The sequence below is a fragment of the Pinus tabuliformis genome, chromosome 7 (assembly GCF_031772625.1).
Source record: "Pinus tabuliformis cultivar Carrire ecotype Pingquan chromosome 7, CPIR1, whole genome shotgun sequence".
Taxonomy (NCBI): domain Eukaryota; kingdom Viridiplantae; phylum Streptophyta; class Pinopsida; order Pinales; family Pinaceae; genus Pinus; species Pinus tabuliformis.
The window spans coordinates 539096064-539122707 of record NC_142293.1 but is presented as its reverse complement, the minus strand read 5'-3'; the positions used below and the strand labels follow the sequence as shown (position 1 = coordinate 539122707).

The following is a 26644-nucleotide window of genomic DNA, read 5'->3' as shown; positions in this document are numbered from 1 at the left end:
GAGTTGTCGAGACAAGAGCCTGTTGTATTGCAACCCGAGAAACTTGGGGTTGACATACAACAGGTAGCGCTTGTACTTGCGACGCAGTCACCACAGCAGGTATAGTGGGAATATTCAACATAGGGAGGACTGGTTGCATTGAATATACAACTCTTGGTTGCTGAGGCGGTATTGGTACCCAACCGTTGGATGTAATTCCAGTTTGACCTGAACTTTGTTGTAAACTCCCATATAGTTGTTCTCCGGGAGGGAACAATGAAAAGGCATACTGCCCTCCATATGGTGGCATCCAGTACTTAAAGGGTAAATTTTCCTTTGAAGACACATTGGATCAATTTGTTGAGTTTCAACATAAGAAATACCATATGATAATTCGGATGAAGAAATAGGAACAGACCATGTCGTCAAAACAGTCCCTGATCGGACTTCGGCTTGTTGTTAATAACTTTCCGGGACAGATGGTATACCGGCGAACATTGTTGGAGTAGCAGCAGGAGGTTCTACTGCTGCCGTGTCGGATGACACAATCCTAGATGTCGACGGTTGTTCAGACATATCTAGCCTATCCAAAAGATTTCCTAGCGATTCTACAAGAACTTGCGATGAAGGGAGACTAATTTCGAAGACCAATGAGGGAAAGGTGATGATTATTCCGTTTAAAATAAATTTTAGACGCTTTGACACAACTTGTTTTTTGAATTTTTAAGAGTCGAGAAAAAACAAAAGATGACTCTAGTCTCCTTCGATTTTTAATGAGCCTGAAGTGACAAGTTCTCAGATGGACCTTTTCTGTTAAAGAGTCTGAAAAGGAATGAAAGGGACTGCTCTAGAAATCTAGGTAGAGGGATTACCAAACCAAACGCAAAACTGCAGAATACTTTTTACGGTACGGCAGTCAATCTTCCCGAATGCTGTGTTCAGTGCATTGCGATCGATAGGGTGGCAGACACGGCTTCCTATGGATAAAGGATTAAGCCTATTGGGGTATCCCAAAATATACTCGACGGTACGTGGGAGCACAAGTCCATACTGGTACTTATCGTCTCAAAGTGGAGGAATCACCCAACCATCAGTGAGAACATCAGTTACCAGGCTTTACGACGCCGGAATATGTCTCTAGCCTAGACTTCTAAATGTTGTGCGTTAGGTTCCAAAGCGTTGTTAGATTCATTGAATTTATTTTAAGTTGATCTTGTTTATGAAGTTTGCCTTTCAGGTTCATCACGAGATGTAGATGTAATTCCTAAAATGCAATCTAAGATGATAAACAAACTTTTTATCTCCTTTATGCAATGAAAATCCTAGCTACTAGGGAAAAGAAAGACAGAATCTTTTCGCAAAGAGCAAAGAGCACACTCTAAATGCACTTTCCTAAATCAAGCCAATCAGACTGTCTATATGCAAATGCACATGCATGTATTTGTTTTCGACTTTCTTAGTATATGAATGCTAAAAAGAAAGTTGATGTACACATTTGAATTTCTTTTCAAGCGACAAATATCAACAAGTTTCTTTTCGAAATCAAAAATGGAGACGATCACAACACCTTACAATTTTGAAATGAATACTTGTTCTCGACACTAGAAAATTACAAATTCAGACCAAAAGCAATAGTAAGAGGATAATCGACCATCAACAGCAATCAAACTCTTTCCTACGATTGAAATCGACACTTGCGACAGATTCAAATCAAAGGAAGACAGTACGATTATGCTACTTTTGCAAAGGAGAACTGTAAACGACTCAACAAACACACAAAAACATCTACAGTTCTTTTGTACAAAGGAGGCGGAATAACAGCAAGGAAAAGGGGTTTCAAACAGACATATACTGATCACAGGCAGGAAAATTCAAGAATAGAACTGGAAAGAATGAACCACAGAAGCCACAACTGCACAGAGCTAGTCTGATCAGCGCACCTGTAACATAGAGAATCTGAAATGCAGCACAGGTTGTCCACTCGGGAAGTGAGCTGAAATCCAGAATCTCTGTTAAAATTGGCAACCAGGGAAAAACTTCATGTGGGTCATCTTATTCATGGCTAATAATATTTTTATTAGATTCCTCTCGTCGAGAGGTGTAGGATTGATATAAAGATCATCCAATTCCGATAAGTATTCATGGAGATATGAATTTATTTTGATTATGGAATTATTATCAAGCCGACCTACAACTCATGTAGGCTCAGAAGCCCAACAGTCGCATCTATTCACCCACCAACGTTGTGTATAAATATAAGAGGAATTTTCCTCATTTGGACTCACTCATCTCATCACATCTCTCTCTCTCTAATCCGCAGATATGAGTCTCTTCTCTACTGCGCTGAAATGGGTCTCTCTCTCTCACACATGTGAAGCCGGAAGCTGTTGAATTTGAAGCTGCAACTGCAGATGTAAAGATTGACTTGCATGGCATAGAAGATCTCCTCTTTGGAACTGCGTTGTAGGTTCATCTGAACCTCCTTTGAAAGCCGCAACTTTTGGTGGTGGAATGAAGTCAATCCGACGAACGGTTTGAAGGATATCGACTGCCCTAGTTTGAAGCCGGAAACTGCTGAAACTGAAGCTGCAACTGCAGAAGTAAAGATTGACTTGCGTGGCCTAGAATATCTCCTCATCTAATTGTGTTGTAGGTTCATCTGAACCTCCTCTGGAAGCCAAAACGTTTGGTGGTGGAATGAAGTCAATCCGACTGTCGGTTTGTGAGATATGGTCTGCCCTAGTTTGATAATGAAGCTGCTAATGCTGATGCTACTGATCTAGGATTTGCTATTGCTGATATGAATCAGATTTATTGTACTATTTCTCTCTGCTGAATTATTGAAGATAAAAGAAGATTTGATCAAAGGGTTTCCCCACACATTGTGGGGTTTGTCCCTGGCTAGCCGCCACATCTTGTGTCTCTTGTCTTGGCTTGTTTTCTGTCGATCGTTTAATGTTCTATCTACACTTTACTTTATGTACATGTGATTGCTAATCAATGGAATATAATAAGAAAAAGAAGTAAATTGTTATAAGCATAGAACATACCATAACTTAACATGGTATCAGAGCTGAGGTGAAGACAAAGCCCGAGCAAGAGCAAAAGCAATCATTGAAGAGAAGATTGGCAAGGCTATCCTAAAAGAACTATGGGGTCCTCAACACTCTTTCCTACCGAAGACAAGCTCCGTGAGAAAGCTGACTATCACGGATGGCAGATGTCTATCGATCCAACCCTTGAAGATCAAGGAGTGTTGGACCATGTAAGAGGCAATATTGTTGAGCCTTCATCAAATGCATCTGCTGCTGCTTGGAACAAATGGAAAAATGGAGAAGTCAAAACAAAGAAGATCATCCGGGACTCTATCGACAAGCGCTTGGTGGCCTACATCTCTGATCTAGACACCTCCAAGGAAATCTACGACAGACTGGTGAGTTTATTTAAAGTTAATGATGCAAATCAAGTTTTGTTTCTTAGAAATAAGTTGAGGGAAATCAAGAAGGGTAAAGATGAAAGTATGCAAGCATACTTCTTAAGAATCACCGAGATCAAGAACGATCTCCTATCTATTGGGGAAACCATTACTGACAGAGAATTGGCACTCACAACTCTCGGAGGATTACCATCTGAATGGTATGTGTTCAGGACTACTCTTCTGAACAATAATGTAATTCCTAGTTTCGAGGAATTAATGGCTAGATGCATTCAAGAACAAACAAGGGTAGAAGAGCAGGAAATGCCCTTGCCTAAAGGTCCGCCTGCTGCTTTTTCTTCTCATGTTAAGAAAAGAAATAATTTTGGGTCTAAATCGAAAAGAAAGGCTGGATCTAAGGGTGGAAGAAAAGGATGATGTTTCATTTGCAATAAAGCAGGTCACTATGCAAGGGAATGCCTTGATAGAAAGGACTCTCACCGTGACGATGATCAAAATCCCTCTCATGATAATCGAAGGAATGAAAAATTCAAAAACAAAGGAAAAAGGAATGCGGGAAATCAAGGAAGAGGGCAACCATTCAAGAAGGCTAGAAATTCCAGGTATGAATCTAACACTGTTGACGATAAGCAGGCTGAATATTATCTACCAGCTGCTCTATCTACCTCCGCTCCTTCGGACTCAATGGGAATTTGGCTCATTGATAGTATGCAAGATGTATTATATGTACCTGATCTCAAAAAGAACCTGGTATCCATCTCGGCAATGGAAGACAAAGGCTATAAGGTAACCTTCAGTGATGGTAAGGTACGCATATGGAAAAATAATGTTAAAGATGCTTTCACTCTTGGGTTTCAAGTTGATTCTTTATATCAAGTCGGTGGAAGTCTGCTAGGTGTCATGTCTTGTGACACAGCGCTTCAGTCCGAACTTTGGCATCGGAGGTTTGCCCACCTTCATTACAAAGCTCTACCCGATGTAAGACAAATGGTAAGAGGGATGCCTGAATTCCATGTAGAGAAAGAAGTTGTATGTCTGGGATGTGCCAAAGGAAAGCTCAAAAGGGGACCATTCCCTTCAAGTCAAAGCAAGACCTCCGATATATTACAACTAGTTCACTCAGACATATCAGGTATGATGCATGTGAACTCCTTGGGAGGATACTCATATTATCTCACTTTTACAGATGACCATTATCGAAAGACCTGGATATACTTCTTGAAAAAGAAGGATGAAGTGTTCCCTTGGTTCCGACACTTCAAAGCCCTAATCGAGAATCAAACCGAAAAGAAGATCAAGATCTTAAGAACTGACAATGGGACTAAATATGAATCTAATGAGTTCCATGATTTTTGTAAAGAGTCTGGCATCAAGAGGGAGACTACTACACCATATACTCCTGAACAAAATGGTGTGGCAGAAAGGAAGAACCACATAATTATGGAAGCTGTCCGGGCCATGCTACATGATCAAAGTATTCCTAACTTTCTATGGGATGAAGCTGCAAACACTGCCGTATATGTACAAAATCGATGCCCTCATCAAGCATTGGGTTCCAAGACTCCTGAAGAAAAATTCACCGTAAGGTGATCAATCTTCCGACTTTGAGGAGCTCTCAAGAAGCTGACACCAGGGAACCGAAAGAAAAGGATGATGAATCAATTCATGATGTAGAAGAACCCATGGATCCGATTGATCCTCCTCCATATGAGCCTTCCTCTTCTAGGAAGAGGCCTTCATGGCTTAAGGGGTTACTTGATGATGCTGAAGGACATGCTGCACCCCGAGGAACCTTTCGTGAAAGTAAGAAACCTAATAGGTATCAAGGATACCGACCATCATGAGCACGATCATACAAAATGATCCTTTGTCATTCTCAGATGCCGTCAAGCATCAAGTATGGAAGGATGCTATGACTGAAGAATATGATTCTATCATAAAGAATGATGTTTGGGAAGTAGTTCCCAGACCCCAGGACAAGACTGTTGTTACTTCCATATGGCTTTACAAGATAAAGCATGCAGCAGATGGAAGCACGAAAAAGTATAAGGCTCGTTTTGTTGCTCGAGGTTTCTCCCAAAAGGAAGGTATAGACTATGATGAGATATTTGCACCTGTTGCCAGATATACGACCATCCGCTCGATCATAGCCCTTGCCGCTTCACAAGGATGGAACCTACATCAGATGGATGTCAAGACTGCATTCTTGCATGGCTCGATCAAAGAAGAGGTCTACATGGAGCAACCCGAAGGATTTGAGATTTATGATCAAAAATCTCATGTATGCAGGTTGAAGAAAGCTCTCTATGGGCTGAAGCAAGCACCCCGAGCATGGTATGAGAGGATCGATAGCCACTTGATGAAGCTGGGATTCACTAGGAGTGAAGCCGATCCTAACCTTTACTTTAAGGTTGAAGATGACAAGCCTCTCATACTGGTGTTGTATGTGGATGACCTCTTTCTAACAGGTGCAGACCCTCTCATTCACAAATGTAAGAGGGAGCTGGCCTCTGAATTTGAAATGAAAGACCTAGGACTGATGCACTACTTCCTAGGACTTGAAGTGTGGCAAAAGCCAGGAGAAATTTTCCTATCTCAAGGAAAATATGTGGTGAAGATATTGGAAAGATTCGGAATGGTGGACTGCAAGCCTGTAACTACTCCGATGGAGCTTGACGTCAAGAAGTTAAGTAGTAGTGCTGCTGGACCTGTTTTATGAAATGCTACCGAGTATCGGCAACTCGTCGGAGCATTAATGTTCTTAGTGAACTCCCGTCCAGATATATGCTTTGCAGTCAACACGTTGAGCCAGCATATGATTGAACCCCACCACATACACTGGATTGGTGCCAAGAATCTGCTGAGATATCTTCGTGGCACTATCACTTATGGGTTAAGATACATTGCCAGAGATGTGAGACTATTTGGATACACAGATGCTGACTGGGCAGGCAATGTGGAGGACCGTAAGAGCACTTCCGGGTGTTGTTTCTCCTTGGGATCTGCTTTGATATCCTGGATGAGCAGGAAACAAAATTCGGTGGCTTTGAGCACTGCCGAAGCAGAGTATATTGCTGCTAGCATGGCTTCTTGTGAGGCAGTTTGGTTGCGAAAGCTCTTCAGTGAGTTGTTTGGATTCACATTGGATACCACTGTGATCCTTTGTGACAACCAAAGTGGGATTCGTTTGTCAGAGAATCCCGTATTCCATGATTGCTCCAAGCATATTGATATCAGATACCATTATATTCGAGATATGGTGCAACGGGGAGCTATAAGGCTCCATCATATCGGTACAGATGAACAGGTCGCCGACATTCTGACAAAACCCCTTGGGAAAGTAAAATTTCTGACTTTCCGTGAACAACTTGGAGTTGTTCAAAGACCCTCCAATGAGGGTCATGTATGATGCATTGAGCTCTGAGAGCTCCAGGGGGGTGCGGGGTGCTTCTTGGAGCAGCATATGACCACAGGATTATTCACTATCCCCTGGTGGTATACATGTACACCCCGTGGCGACATTGTAGCAGGATTGATGTGTTCTCCTGTGAGGCCTGGATTGATGTGTTCTCCATGGCAGCCTGGATTGATGTGTTCTCCATGGCAATTGTAGCAGGATTGATGTGTTCTCCTGTGAGGACAGGATTGATTAGTTCTCCTGTCGAGGCATCCTACCCATGCAGTCTGGGACTCATGGGAAGTACCTCTCATCTGATCAATGAGCAGGGAAATGAAGTTAGGGACCATAGTAGTACCGATGGACGCATTGTTGTAACTACCGTACTCCCTACGCTAGGATGACCTCCATTGATCTGGGATCAATGATACTGGTCTGGGACTAGTGGTAGGAGTTGTACCATACTATGACGCTGACTTCGGGTCGGTTGAGACTGGTCTGGGATCAGTGGTACATACTCTGAGACTAATTTTGAGTCAGTGGAGGATGATATTGGTCTGGGACCATTGGAGTTGTACTCACTATGATGCTGACTTTGGGTTGGTTGAGACTGGTCTGGGACCAGTGGTACATACTCTAAGACTGACTTTGAGTCAGTATGATACATCCTCGATCATTTCTTCTTCTTCATAATTCGGACAAAAGCAGAGTAGAACAGAACAATGCAAGAGCAGAGCAGAACAGAACAAAACAATACAGATCAGTGTCTAGTCAATTTAATGTCTTAAATTGCTCTACATAAATTATCAATCCGAGTATCGTAAACTGATGAAGTGTGGTGCACTATATGTGCTTAGTTAACCTTTCTCTTACTTCGTTGTTTTATAGTTTATTTTGTTTTTGGGGTTTTGTTCTTGTTGGTTTTCTAAGGTCTTAAGAATACTTTTAAAGGACAAGTATGGATAAAGATTTCAAGACAAGGTCTATGTCCTTAATGGTAACTTCCAAAACTTAGCACTTCAAAAGAACTTAAAACATGTTATTGATGGAGTTAGTATTTAAACAAAAGTGTAAATATACAACTAGTTCAATCAAAATAAAATGCAATAATCAAATAATGAGAGAATGACTATGAGACCCAATATCCTTGCTGCTTCAGCAAAAGGAAAAGATGATTCTATCTCGTCATTAGTTCATTAAAAGGCTATGTGCATCACTAATCTACAATCAACTTGAAAGCAATTTATGTACAATAATATACATGTTAAAAAGAAAATAAAATGCAGTAATTCAAACTGTACATTAATATACATGAAAATCAGAAAAAGAAATACAAGAAATTAAAGTGACAACTATACAAGGCAGGGGCCCCCTACCACCTATGAAATCAAATGCTTAAAGGAAAATAAAGACATCAAATAAAGAACTAATGACATCGGCCCAGTATCTATGCTGCTGATTTAAAATGAAAATGAAATGTGAAATCTAAGTGACACTACATAAAGGAGACAAATCACACTACTTTAACCTTTTCTTAACCTTTTTGCCTTTCAGCTAGATTTATCATGTGATAACAGTTATGAACAAGTCAGCAATGTGAGTCTTAAAGCAAACTAAACCAAGCTGTACTAAGTGATATTTTGGCTCCAATAAAGTTATTTGATTATGGAAAAAGAACCATCAATAGATGAACAACTTGATATCTAAGAACAGAAAGTAAAGTGCAAGTTAAAGAAATGATACTAATGAAAATCAAACTAGAAAAATAAAGGTCAGCAACATAGACAAGATGATCACATATGCCATTAGTCATGAAATCAAAGCAAAATTAAACACACTTGCATGAATTAAAATTGCATGAATGAAAAATCTAATCTACCTTACATTCTACAAAGCAATATTTACAAAATGAAATCTACTCTACTTACATCCTAATATGCTCCATGACATCTACTTCACATCTCCTTCCATGTTGAGAACATCAAAGCTTTATTCAATTTCTTCAAAAGTACAAAGTACAAAAGCTTTCAAAAGCCATGGGACTAACAAGCTAAAAGGACTAAGAAAAGACTAACTAATGAAGGAGAGAGATCTCCTATTTATACAAAAAGATGAGAGCCATCTCATTAATGAGAATCCATGAATCTCTCCCTCTTCCTCTAGAGTCCTAATCAAAATAAGAACTGATAAGACACATGTCTTCTTAGAGTTACAATACAATTAGGAGATGTGACACATATCCTCATGATCCCATGATTCTTTCCAACCAAATTCGAATTTGGCCTTGGGGTGCCACATAAGGGTCTTCTAGAAGTCTCTTTTCAACCTACACATGTCAACAACCTCAACCCATTTGTTAGGTATAAGCATATGCACATTATTTTCTAATGTTTAACCACAAATTCACTTAAAAGGCTTAGAAATAATAAATATTGGAAAAACATAAAGGTGGCTCAATGATAATGAAAGTGGGATGAATGTGGTGACATAGTAGTGAAATGGAGATGAAATGGAGGTGATATAATGGTCATAATAGTGAAAGTATAATACAAATGAATGACATTTTCAAGACTCAACATACCCCCCAACTGAAGCTATTGCATGTCCTCATGCAATATATATTACATTAACTCTTTTGATCCTTGAGCTTTGGCTTAACTTTGCATGATATCATTTGATAACTTCATATTTCTGCAAAGTGTTTCACTTGAATTGCAACATGGTTGGTTCTTGTGCTACAACCATTTTTTTTTTTTATTTTTTTTTTGTTGCCTTCTATTTTGATCTTTGAACTTTGCATAATGATATTTTGACTATTGTTGCAAAGTATATCTTTATTGGATTGCATGATGGTTGGTTCTTGTGTGACAACCATGATTTTGTTTGTGTCCAATTTATCCTTTAAGAACTTTTTCAAAAGCCATTGTATGCTCATAATAGCAATGTAATAATTAATATATGTTGGAAGTATGTGAGCTCTTGAATATGATATGGACATGGCAAGATATGAATATGAATGTATCCCCCCCCAACTGATGGTATTGGCAATTTTATGAAATGAGGAAGAGAAATGTTTTTCCAACAATTATCATTCTAGCTTTTTATGGAATTCTATGGTCAAAAGTTAGAAAATGACGTACCTTCACTTACCCTTTGGAGTGGATGAGTTGTATGTGTGGTGGCTGAAAAATTCTGATCATATTCTTCTTCAAGTGGCTGAACAAGAGGAGTCATGGATAGAGAGATAAGATGACTTTTTATTGCTTCTACTAAAACTTGCTGAATCTGCTCCAAAATGCTGAAAATAATAGTCTTCATGTCTTCAAAACTCATTGGCACAATTCCTACTATGTGAAAAGATGTTTTGATGTCGAACATAGTAGGAAATTGTTGGCTTAGTGGCCATTAATGGATGCCACTAGTCAACACGAGAACTCTCACCATTGATGACAATGAGAGTCAAGATGCCCAAACACATCTTGCTAGGTACGAATGAATTTGCTGATGTCGAGTCACCTAGAAGATCTAACGAACAAGGGACATTAATGTATTCCCATTGTTTGTCAACATGAGGACTTGCCATTAAGGCATGCAAGCCTCAAGGTGTTTTTACAAAGAACTTAGACTCAAAGGACTATGGACTCAATAATTTGCATTGAACAGGGCTTATTTGCGGAATGAAAATGACAAGGAATGGAAAATGAAAATGGAAAATGGAAATGGAGAACAGAAATGGCAATGGAAATAAGCATGTGAATGAGCCTCTTTCTTTTATTTGTGGGTTATGAATGGACAAAAAGAGATGGAAAGTGTATGTGAATGTAAATGAAAAGTATGGAGTGGAATAAGGTGAATGGTTTATTATGAAGTATGGATGTGATGGATGGATGTGATGGAGACAATAGTATCTGAAAGTTTTTCAAGTGTTTGGATCTGATTTTACATCAGCATATTTCCTCTTTGTTGCTGATCATCCTCTTATGAAACAAATTGGTCTCTTAGAGAGACACCATTCTCTTGTAGTCATTTGTCCTTCCTCCTGAAACCTGCAAAAAACTGATACTTCTTCTGCAATGGAATGTAAGATTATCAAAGGAGAGAGGTGATCAATCTCTCTAGTTATGATATTTACACACAAAACTAAGAATTTGTATTAATGAAACAAGTTCTCAAAGGAAAAATCAAAAGAATTTATACCTGCTTTGGAATTAGTGCCTCAAGTTGATGTTGCTTCTTTTCAGCAATTTATTTCATTATTTGCCATTTCAAATTCTAATGATATATTTCTCATTGTATAGATCTTGTTGAGATCTTTCCAATGGTACTTAAATCATCAAAATCTGATTTTGTATGAGAAAGATAGGCTGATTTGAACAATGAGGTTTTTCTGGCTGCGGAATTGGGGAACAGCTCTGTAGCTAAAAATCTTGAATAAAAATTTAGCCATTCATCTTTCATTATCAGTCCAAAATTAATCAATACCTTCAGAAAAGTGAGAAAATAACTTGTTCATTTCATTGATTCAAAATTATTATTTTTTCTTGACATGCAGCGACTTAGTGTGGCGACTTTGGGATAACACACATTTTGACTTCCCTTTGACCGGGGTCTTTTTCATCAAATTTGGTCGAATGAATAGGACACCATCCATGTACCAACATTTCCCCAGCTACCCATGTGACTTGTTTTTCTTGATGACACCTGCAACCTAGAGTTTAACAAAATAGCTGCGGAATCTGGGATTGGCTGCGGAAACCCTGTGTGAGCTGCGGAAACCCTGTGCTGGCTGCGGAAAGTGACTAAAAAAGTTTATCATCAATTTTGAATATTTTTTTTTTTTTTTTTTTTTTTGTCTGCAAGTAGTAACTCTGCCAAAAGAAAGTTAAGGTGTAAACAAACTGATCTTCCATATAATAGCCTTTTCCATTCTCGTTGCCTATATCAGTTTATACACCTATGTTGTAAGGTCCATGATCACACTAACAATATCTCCACTAGCAGCTTTTAGAGGTTTAACTGCCTTAACTCTCGATACTCCAGCTTGGGTCATTACCAGTTTAATGTCTTTGGGCTCCACTCCAGTGTCATCTACTTCCTCATCTTCCTCCTGTGCAGCTGTAGATGTTCCTTTAGCATTACATGACTCATATCAGGCGTCTTGAACTTCTCAGCTACTTTTGTTGGAACCATAACCTTGGTCCAGCGTCTCAGAGTTCTGGATGCCCTTCACCATCAACCAAGCAAGCTAAACATGTACACCGATATCGGGCTTTAGAATATGTTTGTAGATGAAAACCCTGCAACAATGGTTAAAACTATAATAGGTATCGGGAGTTATGCGGTGGCAGCGACAGAGAGTCGTGTTCAATTGAAACTGTTGTTTAACGGGGAGTCGTGTTCAATTGAAACTGTTGTTTAGCGGTTTTAAATGAATTGCAATGGGTGGCATATGGGCAAAGAACGTGGTAGAGGTGGCAGCATAGAACCGAATTTGAATTCCCCTTCTTCAGGTACGCCGAACACATCAAACTATCAGTTAACTCACGTTTTTCTTCACGCGGCGGCAAAAAAGAGGCTCCAAAGAACCGAAGATTTCTCCCAGACCGCCACGAATTTCCTCAAACGGTTTCTGGGTTATCTAATTAACCCACCTGGAAAGAAAACCCATGTTTTAGTTTTTCTAAATTCGTCTCTGTTTGGTCAAATCGAACGTTTGAAGTTTGATGTTTTTTCTGCTGTTACGTTTTTCTGAGTTTTACTGTTCTCACTGTTCTGCCTTCGGCCTGTGAAGATCTTTCCAATTCGTCATTCATTCTCATTACACCATTGACTCGTGCCGCTCCATCTATCATGTATGTGCCGAAGGTCAACCTTTCCTATAAGAAAGCCAGAGAGACACTTTTTATCAATCTCTCTGATCAGCGAGTTAATTCTCAATCTACGGAGTTGGTGAAGGTGAGACTCTTCAGCGGGCTTAATGGAGTTTACCGCTTTGGATTCGGTTGATGGAGCAGATTATTCCGTTCACTAAGCCGTTGATCCAGCAAATGGTTCTTCAGTTGGTTCAGTAGATCGAGATTGAGAAGAAGATTCTCGCCCCGTTCCATATAAATATCCAAATCCAGATGCATAACCTACGGAGGTAAGGGCATCACCAGTAGTGGGGGCAAAGGCCTAAGCAGGGTAAATAGTTCGCTGTTTTTATTGAGCTAAACCTCTTTTTTATGGGGTCGGAGGAATCATCATTGCTCGCTCATTCGGGCACAGAATAACAACACCCACCAATACACATTCGGCCTTCAGGAAGGACACAATACTCATTCAGCTTTCTGGAACCTATACTCATTACACAACTTCAGACGTTGATTTACATTTCGATGAGCATAGTCCAACTTGAAGTTCTTTTTTTTCTCTGAAATTGTGAATTTTTATATTGTTTAGTCATTCCTGCATTTTCATTTTATTGCACTAACATCTTGACTGTAAATATGAAAAACAGAGTGGTGGCTGCGGAAACCGGTGTCAGCTGCGGAAACCGGTATCACAGCAACCACTTAGCTAGATAGAGATAGTTAGGCAATCTTAATGGAAATGATCATGGGGAAATAACTTTTATTGATGAAATGGATGGTATGGAGTGAAAATGGAAATGAAATGAAGTTTATTTTTTCTCTTCTCTTTTTTTTTCTTGAATCAATTGAAGTGATGAAGTTATTTTGTCTCCTATTTTTTTTTTAACAATTCTTTTTCTGATCCTCCAGATCACACAAAGTGCAGGAGGAGAGCATACTCAAGAATTATTATTTTTCCTTTTTTTACTTAACAATCATTTTTCTGATCCTCTAGATCAAACAAAGTGCAAGAGAAGAGCATACTCAAGAATTATTAACCTTTTTTTTCAGATGTAAGAAATAAGGTCTCCTAATTAAACTTCCCCGGCAACGGCGCCAAAATGTCTAGTCAATTTAATGTCTTAAATTGCTCTACATAAATTATCAATCCGGGTATCGTAAACTGATGAAGTGTGGTGCACTATATGTGCTTAGTTAACCTTTCTCTTACTTCGTTGTTTTATAGTTTATTTTGTTTTTGGGGTTTTGTTCTTGTTGGTTTTCTAAGGTCTTAAAAATACTTTTAAAGGACAAGTATGGATAAAGATTTCAAGACAATGCCTATGTCCTTAATGGTAACTTCCAAAACTTAGCACTTCAAAAGAACTTAAAACATGTTATTGATGGAGTTAGTATTTAAACAAAAGTGTAAATATACAACTAGTTCAATCAAAATAAAATGCAATAATCAAATAATGAGAGAATGACTATGAGACCCAGTATCCTTGCTGCTTCAGCAAAAGGACAAGATGATTCTATCACGTCATTAGTTCATTAAAAGGCTATGTGCATCACTAATCTACAATCAACTTGAAAGCAATTTATGTACAATAATATACATGTTAAAAAGAAAATAAAATGCAGTAATTCAAACTGTACATTAATATACATGAAAATCAGAAAAAGAAATACAAGAAATTAAAGTGACAACTATACAAGGCAGGGGCCCCCTACCACCTATGAAATCAAATGCTTAAAGGAAAATAAAGACATCAAATAAAGAACTAATGACATCGGCCCAGTATCTATGCTGCTGATTTAAAATGAAAATGAAATGTGAAATCTAAGTGACACTACATAAAGGAGACAAATCACACTACTTTAACCTTTTCTTAACCTTTTTGCCTTTCAGCTAGATTTATCATGTGATAACAGTTATGAACAAGTCAGCAATGTGAGTCTTAAAGCAAACTAAACCAAGCTGTACTAAGTGATATTTTGGCTCCAATAAAGTTATTTGATTATGGAAAAATAACCATCAATAGATGAACAACTTGATATCTAAGAACAGAAAGTAAAGTGCAAGTTAAAGAAATGATACTAATGAAAATCAAACTAGAAAAATAAAGGTCAGCAACATAGACAAGATGATCACATATGCCATTAGTCATGAAATCAAAGCAAAATTAAACACACTTGCATGAATTAAAATTGCATGAATGAAAAATCTAATCTACCTTACATTCTACAAAGCAATATTTACAAAATGAAATCTACTCTACTTACATCCTAATATGCTCCATGACATCTACTTCACATCTCCTTCCATGTTGAGAACATCAAAGCTTTATTCAATTTCTTCAAAAGTACAAAGTACAAAAGCTTTCAAAAGCCATGGGACTAACAAGCTAAAAGGACTAAGAAAAGACTAACTAATGAAGGAGAGAGATCTCCTATTTATACAAAAAGATGAGAGCCATCTCATTAGTGAGAATCCATGAATCTCTCCCTCTTCCTCTAGAGTCCTAATCAAAATAGGAACTGATAAGACACATGTCTTCTTAGAGTTACACTACAATTAGGAGATGTGACACATATCCTCATGATCCCATGATTCTTTCCAACCAAATTCGAATTTGGCCTTGGGGTGCCACATAAGGGTCTTCTAGAAGCCTCCTTTCAACCTACACATGTCAACAACCTCAACCCATTTGTTAGGTATAAGCATATGCACATTATTTTCTAATGTTTAACCACAAATTCACTTAAAAGGCTTAGAAATAATAAATATTGGAAAAACATAAAGGTGGCCCAATGATAATGAAAGTGGGATGAATGTGGTGACATAGTAGTGAAATGGAGATGAAATGGAGGTGATATAATGGTCATAATAGTGAAAGTATAATACAAATGAATGACATTTTCAAGACTCAACAATCAGTGCAGGGTAGAACAAGACAAAGCAGAACAGGCAAAATAGAGCAGAGCAGGGCAAGGGTCAGGTTGTACAAGGCAGTGCATTTGATGGATGAATAGTAACGACCGATAGACAAATTGCAGATGAAGTTCTCCATGGTTGAGAGGGAGTGTTAAAATTGGAAACCAGGGCAAAACTTCATGTGGGTCATCTTATTCATGGCTAATAATATTTTTATTAGATTCCTCTCGTCGAGAGGTGTAGGATTGATATAAAGATCATCCAATTCCAATAAGTATTCATGGAGATATGAATTTATTTTGATTATGGAATTATTATCAAGCCGATCTACAACTCATGTAGGCTCAGAAGCCCAACAGTCGCATCTATTCACCCACCAACGTTGTGTATAAATATAAGAGGACTCTTCCTCATTTGGAATCACTCATCTCATCACATCTCTCTCTCTCTACTGCGCAGATATGAGTCTCTTCTCTACTGCGCTGAAATGGGTCTCTCTCTCTCACACATGTGAAGCCGGAAGCTGTTGAATTTGAAGCTGCAACTGCAGAAGTAAAGATTGACTTGCATGGCCTAGAATATCTCCTCTTTGCAACTGCGCTGTAGGTTCATCTGAACCTCCTTTGAAATCCGCAACTTTTGGTGGTGGAATGAAGTCAATCCGACGAATGGTTTGCAAGATATCGACTGCCTTAGTTTGAAGCCGGAAACTGCTGAAACTGAAGTTGCAACTGCAGAAGTAAAGATTGACTTGCGTGGCCTAGAAGATCTCCTCATCCGAACTGCACTGTAGGTTCATCTGAACCTCCTCTGGAAGCCGAAACTTTTGGTGGTGGAATGAAGTCAATCCGACTGTCGGTTTGTGAGATATGGTCTTCCCTAGTTTGATAATGAAGCTGCTAATGCTGATGCCACTGATCTAGGGTTTGCTACTGCTGATATGAATCAGATTTATTGTACTATTTCTCTCTGCTGGATTATTGAAGATAAAAGAGGATTTGATCAAAGGGTTTCCCCACACATTGTGGGGTTTGTCCCTGGCTAGCCGCCACATCTTGTGTCTCTTGTCTTGGCTTGTTTTCTGTCGATCGTTTAATGTTCTATCTGCACTTTACTTTATGTACATGTGATTGCTAATCGGTGGAATATAATAAGAAAAGAAGTAAACTGTTATAAGCATAGAACATACCATAACTTAACAATCTCTGAACAGTACCTGCGCTGGGCCAGAAACGAGACTCTGTTCGGGTTCCAGGTCACAGTTTGTAGTTCAGTTCTTGGGTTTTGGCCGAGCAAAAAGCAATCAGTAACGCAACAATCAGGGGTAGATCTAAGAAGGATCTAAGAGCTATCACAAGGGCAATCAGATAGTTTGTGAATCAGTCGTTTAAATCATAAACAGATCCAGTAGATGGATTAAAGTAGCAGTTGTCTACTTTGCATTTGTTATGGCAAATGCAGTTCGAATGCTACTTGTAAGTTTATGAAACAAACAACAAAGAATGATAAACAAACTAACTAATTAGCTCCCCAGCGGAGTCGCCATTTTGTTACAGGGAAAATTGTCTATATAGAACTGCTCTATCCCACTAAGGTGTGACAGCTGCCTTAGAAACAAACAGAGAAAAGCTACTTTTGTTTTTCCTTTATGAATTATAGATAGAGAGGAACAGAAAGACCAACCTTTGTCTTGCGCTAATCTCCTGATTTGATCCCTCTCTTCTTTGATAGTCCTCAACTACCTGCTCCCTTGCAAACCCAGCTTCACAAAGTACCTGTAAGATCACAGAAGCATAGCACTATACAAAGACATGGATCTATAATCATAAACAATCTAGGATAAGATGTAAATTGACCATACAAATGTAACAAGCATCAATAACACAAAAGCATGGAGGAAAACTCAAATAGATTTTATTGATAAACAAGAAAAGAGCCGAGAGGAGTTACAACCAGTTGTTCCGACCCAGCATCAACCTCCTAGCAAAGAAGCCCCTCTTCACCTCAAAAAAATCTTAGATCACCCAATAATCTGATGTTTGTCTCAAGAAACCAACAGCAATTCCTTACAATATGCAAAATTCCAGCCTCTGGATCTCTGGGATGAGGGATCCATATATAGATATCTGTAAGGGGGATGAGTCAGCTTGTGATTTGATTAGTGTCTTCTCTCTGATAGTTCTTGCTTCCACTTGGAGACTGATGGCCTCTTACTCATCCTTGGTCGAATTCAGTGAGGCAAGTGTCACAGGAGAAGATTCTGGAAGCTTCCATTGCCTCTCCACCTCGCGGAATGACACTGCCATTTGTCATTTCTTGCCCATCGCACCCCACAGAAGGGCCTTTTGAAATGCAACGCACCCTCACAGTGTATTTGGGTGAGATGCAACGCACCTAGCCAGTGGAGCAGCTGCAATGATCCTGTTTTGACCAATTCTGAGCAGTTTCTCATGGAGAACTTCTGGGAGAAGTTGTAATCTATTGACCTTTTTCCTTTAGGGGTTAGAACAACACTTTTAGGGACTTAGGAGCCCTTGGTTTATGGACATTTCATGCTTGGGGTTGTAGGGCCCAAAAATTTCTATAACACTATGGAGTAAAACTGTAGTTGTTAGACACCACAATGATATATTGCAACAACAAGAGTGGGATCCTCTTGAAAGAGAATATCTTATTTCAATCCAAGTCCAATCACATTGAGATTCGATATCACTTTATTCAAGACATGGTGCAAAGAGGAGTTGTTAAACATCGTCAAATTTCGGCAGATGAGAAGATTGTAGATATTCTCACCAAGGCATTACCGAAAGGAATGTTCTTGGTCTCCAGAGAGAAGCTTGGACCAATGGATGTGGCCTCTCTAGATAAGGGGCAGTGCTAATTAAGGACACTGAGCCAACTCTTCCTACCCTTTATGATCTCCCAGGGTGAGAAATTGAGATATAAAGCTCCTGGGGTTGAGGGATCTGTGGAAAATAGGGTACTCCCCTATTTGTTACCCATAGGGTTAGAGATGTTTCTCCCCTATCTTCATAGGATTGGAGAATGTTGCTCCCTTGAATGGTATTTGCAGAGTATACCCTAATTGGCATCATACCCAAAAGCAGGGCTTGTCGCGAATACCGCTCTTCATTTGGCCAGTGCGTTAAGAGTGTACTTGGGGTGTACAACCCAAGTCGATTATGATGTAGGTGTTCTACCACATGACTATTGAGGGTAACTGTTGGGAAGATCGATATGCAATAGGATTAGGTTGATATTTTCTCGCCTTTTGAGATAGGTTAAGAATGAGCTCCCCGATGAGATTCTAGGGTCGAAGATGTGCTCCCCTGTATGATGAGTTATCATATTGCTTGATTTGGGTGGAATATATTGCTCCCTGATGCTTCTTCTTTTAGATTCAAGAAAGTTTTAGCAAATAGAGTTGAACAGAGACAGCCAAAGCACAATGACAACATGGTAGGATGATGTGATAATCAACTGACAAATATTGACAGGTGGAATTCTTCCTAGTTGACAGGGAGTGTTAATTTTTTAAACTCAGGTCAAATTCAACCTTGTACAACTCATATGACCAAGATGATGCTTGCATTAAATTCCTCTTTTCGAGAGGTCCAAAATTGACCTAAAGATCACCCTATTTGGTCAAGTGAAAGTTGATTGTTGAATTATTTATTCATTCATGTATAATGGAATGAGTCAGCCCTAAGCACATGTGAAATTGGTTAGGTCAGCCTCAACCCAAATTGGGCCCTCATGAAATCCTATGAATAGAAGTGACCTCAAGCTCATTTTTACATATTGATTAAGTCATATTCTATTCTTCTCTTTTATCTTGGTTCGCACAGGTCTAACAGAAGGAGTTTGTGCAAGGGTCTGAAATGACAGTCGTGAAGCTCTCACATATCTAGGATTTTTTGTTTCTCGAATGCAAGCATGTAACTGGGTATTTTCATCCCTAAACACTAGCGCACACCCACTCTGAGAGCATCCAAGAAGCCTTAAACATTGGCCTAGAAGCCTAAGGGAGCGTCCAGGGTCTCAGAGGTAGATCAGGTAGTATTGGTCCCCGGACGCTCATACAAGGTGGTCCTGAGAGCATCCAAGCAGTCCCAGAAACATGCATAGTAACTGGAAGAGAGCGTCTAGGGTTTTGGAGGAGATTTGGGTGAGTTTGACCCTGGACACACACACAGAGTCTTCTTGAGAGCATCCAAGTAGCCACAAATGCCCTCACATAGTGGTTGAGAGAGCGTCCAAGGAGTTTCAGACATACACAGTGAATTTTTCTGAGAGCATACACGGTTTTGACCTAGGGTTTGAAAATTACCTTCAGTTGGCTTCAGTGATCTGATGGATAAAGGGTTTCTCTCTGTTGTTTTGTAGATCCGTATTGAGCTCATTATACTCTCTGCTGAAAATTTTTTATGACGAACTATTAAAGAAGAATATTTGAAAGGTTTTCCCCATTTTGGAGCTTTTCCCTGGTCTTGGACCAATCTATTGTCTCTTATGTTTGTGTTGTTGTCTTCTTTGTCATTTCATATATCGTTCTATCTTCAGTTATAATTTATGATTGGTTACATTGCTAATAATTGGATGCATTGTTAATGAAAAAGTAATTGGGCTAAAGTAATTGACACAACATTGAACAATTTGAAAAAAAAAAATAGAAAACAAAAAAAACAACACTCTAATGAGCTACTATAGAACTTTTTGTGTGTATTTATGCTATGTTTGTGTATAGGCACTAACATATGTATGTACTCCTTTATATTAATGAAAGGATGATTTTTCTTCTTCTGGAAAAATCTTAAGAAAACCTAATTATAGTAACATAAAATAAAATATTTAACACAAATTTGATTTAAATTTTAAAGATACATTCCCTATTTATTGTTCCTATCTTAAAAGATCTCCAATACATTATATTAGTTTTATTACATTTTGTTTTTCAGTTACAACAAGGAACAAAATGAAGTAGTTGCTTAGGAAAACTAAGCTTAATTAAATAGTATGATGGATTCCCCAATCTGATTGTAGCTATCGGTTTCTCCAATCTAGGTTGAAGTTTTAATTGTTTAGTTCCACAGTTTTAGGTGTTCATTGGGGCACCCTAGAGATCTTATTTGTATTATGGATTTTTGTATTTATTTTGGGAATATTTAAGAATTTTGTATATAAGTGAGGTTATTTTTTCCCCGTTTCTTGTTCCAATTGACCTGGCCATTCAATTATTTTTAGTCCCTACCCTCAAGGCTAGCAGGGACTATAGTAATCAGTTGAAGATTTTCCATTAGTCTCTACACAAAAATCGATGATCAAAACTTTGTTTCAAGTTAAGGTTTCAATGACATTTTACTTTTAATGAAAGTCTGTGTTTGCCACATTTTATTGATAGCCAAGATTTTAGGTCACCATCTTATTTTGCCTCTTCCTGAGGTCAGCTAGAAGAGACCCACATTGAACATGTATTTAGGCACACATTGGAATTGGCATTACAATATCAACATTAGGATATGAGCATGACATTATTTTTGAGTGAAGTAATGCTAGCATTACATCACTAACATTTAATATTTGTTATAACTACCTTGCTTGATGTTTATTAAAATTCTCCTCTCTAACTTGATGTTTAGAAAACTTATCCTCTCCATCTTGACATCATTAAATTTCTCCAACTTGACATCCGATTCTATGCGCTTTGCCCTACAAGCTGTGACATGTTCTACCTAGTGCAACTCCAATGCCCCTTCGTAGAGACCTTTCATCTCAGACTACATCTTGCAGATTTGTAATTCTTTGGTTTTTGGTTTCGTTGTACTTCCTTTGTTTATTCCTACACTCCATTATGGACTTATGGATTCCCCCACTAATAAAGAAAATGGTTCTGTCACTATTCCACTTCAAGTTCTCAAGTAAACTTCGTCCGCTCAGGTAAGCAAAAGGCTGCTTAGGTAAGCAAGGAAGCTAAGGCCTGAAACTCATAGTTGGCCATTTGAACAATTTTTCAATTATTGAAAATGGATTTTCAATATTGCAACCATGTTCAATGTTCTATTTCAATATCATTCGATGCAGTCCATGCATGCTGGGAAGAGCCATACCCACACTTTCACTCTTTCAAGTTTCAATTATTTTGATTACAATAACAACAACTCCATTGAGGTTCGAACTTTTTTCATGGAATTTTTATTTTATTTTATGTTATTGTAGTAAAAGGAATTTGGTTAGATAATTTATAACACAAACATAGATTTCATTTTCCAAATCTATTACACAGGTTGACATATTCCCTTCTTAAACTCAAACAATTCTAATTAATAGATATTGTGTAGATTGTGTTCTTTCCTACAGAGATCTACCTATGAATAGTAGGATAGAGAGAATAATCACTATGAGTTTTCAATCTAGATATAACTTCTATTTCTTATCACTAATGTTGAGGTTAACTTACAATAATAAATCTCATTTCCATTGAACTGAGACAATAAAAAATCTAGTTAGAAACAGAATCAGGCAGAAAGAATAGTTCTATACTAATAAAAGACAAAGTTAAATCTTACCTAAGAATAGTTCTATACTAATAAGAGACAAAGTTAAATCTTACCTTTTTCTTTCTATGGATATGTAAGTGTCAAGTCTCGTAATAGGTGTTGTTTTCACTTCTTGGAGGCAACTATGGCAACAAATACTTTCTTTTCAGAGTAAATTGGATCTTGAACACAAACAAGACAACAAGCATCTATGCAAATGAATGAGACTTTCCCAATTTTTGTAACCAATTTTGAGTCAGTCGAATCCAATCCAGCGTAGTTCTCAAGGCAGGGACAGCGTCCCTTGTTTAAATTTGCGATCGAAATAAGTTTAAATTTCACTTAACAATTGTATGCAAAAATGTAAAAAGTTATCATATCCTACGAAACCACAGGCCCCACAGTTCGAAGGCATGACCAGTGTTTATCATTGTTATTTAACGAAAACGTAGGAGGAATCGATCCTCTGACCAACTGAGAAATTCGATCAAAGTATACAAAGTAGCTTGTGTGTAATTGCAGAGATTGTATGGTTGAAGTTACTTATGGCATCGGGATTACGGTGCCTTGGTGAGATGGAAGAGTTATTTAATTATTTCTTCACCCCTATTTTTTTTCAATCAAATTTCTTGTTCAATATGCTTAATACATCATCATTTTATTATTATGTTTTGTTCAATATGCTTAAATCATCATCATATTACTATTTTTTAATCATAGAGTTGGGAATGGGTCAGAGTGATTTTTATTTTAATTTAATAAGAGTCGAGACATCAAAGAACTTTATTTAAGGAGATGTTTATTAATTTAATTTTATTAAAATGAGTTTTTGGAAATTGAAGAATTGTAATAAGGTTTTAAGAGTAGGTCTTTCAACTTATTTATCTCACATTTTGGTTCTTACTAAATCAGTTTAGGTTTATCTTAACTCTAGATTCGATCAAATTTTTCTCTTGAAAATACAAACTCTTTTAGAGTGAAAAGAGATTTTATCCCTCTAGGCGCTTTGGTAGATCTAGAGTTAAAATGGATCTAGGTTGGTTTAATGGTTAGCCTTTAAATAGGCCACATTAGAGAAGAATTCCATGGGAAATATCCATGGGCTAAAGAGTTGTGTCTTTTGTGAAGTGAGAAATTTTAAGTTAGAACTTCCATATCCATCACATAATGTTGCTTAGTCCACATTTCAGGCCAACACATGTGGCTCATCATTCGCTGATGATGAGCCACACTTGTTGACCCGAAAACTCTACCAAAGAAACATTATGTGATCCATCCTAAAGTTCTAAATAATTTTTTTTGTGTTTTTAACGCAATCATAAGTTATTAGTATACTTGGTTTGTAGTAGCTAAATGTATTCTTGATGTTATAGTGAGATTTGATCCTATGGAAGATAATATAAAACTTATATTCTCACCATTTTATCTATAAATTACTTAACATTAATAATATTAATTTCAAAATACCATTATTTAAAAAATGAACATTAAAAACTTTCTTTATTCCTCCCCTTCATATACTTTATACATGAAAAAATAATTATAGCTATGGAGTATGATAAATGAAGTGGGTTCATACTTCAATTTTGGTTTTAATAATGATAACTTGATATTTTATTATGGAATATTATATACCAAGTGATTGAAAATTTTCATTTTGAAAATCATATAAAGAGATTTGATCTTATAGAAGAGAATATATTAATAATATTATTTCAAAATATCATTACTTACCCCAAAAAAAACCATTAAAAACTTTCTTGCTCCTCCCTTTCATGTACAAATACTTTATACATCAGCCTAGATCCATCTTAACTCTGAATCTATCAAGTGCCGAGAGGGATTAAATCTCTCGACGTGTAAACCTCTTTTTTTAGTGCAAAACTTCAGGAAAGGTTTGCACCTCGAGAGATTTGATCCCTCTTAGCGCTTGATAGATCCAGAGATAAGATGGATCTAGGTTGGTTTCAGCCGTGTGCAACCAAAGAAAATCTAACGAACACATGATTAATTTTATTGATAATATGTAAATTCAGCTAATATTAATATAATCATTTTAAATATGCTAAATATGTTTGAGATTAATGTGGTCAATTTAATTGTAAATTTTCTTAGTTACCTCAGTTTGTTGACATGATAAATATTGTTAATAACTTTAATGATGAAATAAAAAATTTGAATGTAAAGTGACCACGTAATGGTGTTGAATGATAGAAAATGTGAATAATAATAATATAGTCAATTACAAATAGTCTTCATTGTGATTAATCTCAAACTATTTTCTTCTACTATTCTTATTATCACCCTTGTTACTTTTGTCATCTTTTCATATCGGTTATATGAAAATGAAAGATTAAATCATAAACCATTTAAATCTTTAACTTGAGCTATTGTAGTAAACAACATACCTTGTCTCTCTTTCTCTCCAATATTAATAAGGTTGAATTATTATAACACAAAATTCAATGTACAGTGTCAATAATTTTTTAAGCTTACACTGAAATCAATGTACAATGTTAACCCAATCACCTTAAAATTAATGTACCATCATACATCCAATTACATCAAACCAGAAATCAACATCTACACTGAAATCAATGGATCTAATGCAAGCAATCAAATAATATTAGAAAACAACATTTACATTGAAATTAATGCATCTAATGCAAGAAAGCAAATAGGATTAGAAATCAACATTACACTCAAATGAATATATTTAGTGCAAGTAAGCAAATAGGATTATAAACCAACATCTGCACTGAATCAATGCATCTAGTGCAAGAAATCAAATAGGATTAGAAATCACCATCTACATTGAAATCAATGCATTTAGTGCAAGCAATCAAATAGGATTGGAAATCATCTACATTGAAATCAATGCATCTGGTGCAAGCAATCAAAAATTATTAGAAATCAACATCTACATTGAAATCAATGCATCTAATGCAAGCAATAAAATAGGATTAGAAATCACCATCTACATTGAAATCAATGCATTTAGTGCAAGCAATCAAATAGGATTAGAAATAATCTACATTGAAATCAATTCATCTTGTGCAAGCAATCAAATATCATTAGAAATCAACATCTACACTAAAATCAATGCATCTAATGCAAGAAATCAAATATCATTAGAAATCAACATCTACATTCAAATCAATGCATATAGTGCAAGAAATCTTCTTCCCTCTCTCCCCCCTCCATCTATATCTATATCTCCCTCCATCTCTCCTTCTTTGTCTCTCTATCTTGCCCCCCTAAACACACACACTCTCTCACTCCATATCTATCAATCTCTTTGTCCCTCCCTCCCTCTCTCCATCTTTCTCTTCTTCCCTCTATTCACTTTCCATCTATATCTATATCTCCCCTTGTCTCTCTATATCACCCTCAAAACATACACTCTCTTTATCTAATTTATCTATATATCCCTCCATCCTCCTCTCCCTCTCTCTCTCTCTCTCTCTTCCCCTTCTCTCCCTCTCCCTGCTTCTATCTCTCTTCCCTCTTGTTTTCCTCTCTCCCTCTCTCTCCATATTCCTTATCACTCCCTCTCTCTCTCTCCACCTTTCTCTCTCTATTTCTTTCTTCTTACCTCCCTCTCTCTCCCCCTCTAACTCCATCTCTCTTTCCCTCCCTCTCTCCACTCTCTCACATCCTCTCTCTCTTCCTCCCTCTCTCTCTTTCTCTCCCACCTATCTCTCTCTCTCTCTATCTCTCTCTCTTCACCCTCCAACTCTGTTACTATACCCCTCCCCCTCTCTCTCTCTTCACCCTCTAACTATGTTACTATATCCCTCCCTCTCTCCTCTCTCCTTATCTCCCCCATTCTCTCTATCTCTCTTTCTTTTTCTCTTTATCTCACCCCCAAACATACATAGTCTCTCTCCATCTCTCCCTTGACACACTTCTCACTCTCTATGTATTTATTCTTCCCTCCCTCTCTCCCCCTCTAACTCCCTCTCCCTGTCCCTCCCTCTCTCCTCCTCTCTCCCTCCCTCTCTCCTCCTCTCTCTCAAGTTCACTCTCTCGTACTTCCTCTCTCTCCTCCTCTCTCTCAAGTTTTGTCTCTCGTTCTTCCTCTCTCTCCCTTTCTCTCCTACCTCCCTCTCCCTTCCCCCATCTCTCTCTCTCTCTCTCTCAGTATGTTACTATAGCCCTCCCTCTTGTCTTCTCTCCCCCTTTCTCTCTATCTCTCCTTATTTGTCTCTTTATCTCACCCCTAAACATACACTCTCTCTCTTCATCTCTCTCTTGTCACTCCCTCTCTCTCTCCACTTCTCACTCTCTATGTCTTTCTTCTTCCATCCCTCTCTCCCCGTCCAACTCCATCTCTCTATCCCTCCCTCTCTCCTCCTCTCTCTCATCCTTCCTATCTCTCCCTTTTTCTCCTACCTCCCTCTCTCTTCCCCCATTTCTCTCTCTCTCTCTCTGCCCTCCAATCCTCTCACTATCTCCCTCCCTCTTTCCTTCTCTCTCTCTCCCCCCTCCATCTTTGTGTCTCTCTCTCCTTCTCTACCTCTCTCA

General features: G+C 37.8%; 1 pseudogene; it reads left to right on the top strand.

Moving 5' to 3' along the window:
* Positions 1 to 12818, top strand: part of LOC149248442 (uncharacterized) — a 41722-nt pseudogene extending 28904 nt beyond the window's left edge.
* The last annotated feature ends 13826 nt before the right edge of the window (positions 12819 to 26644 follow it).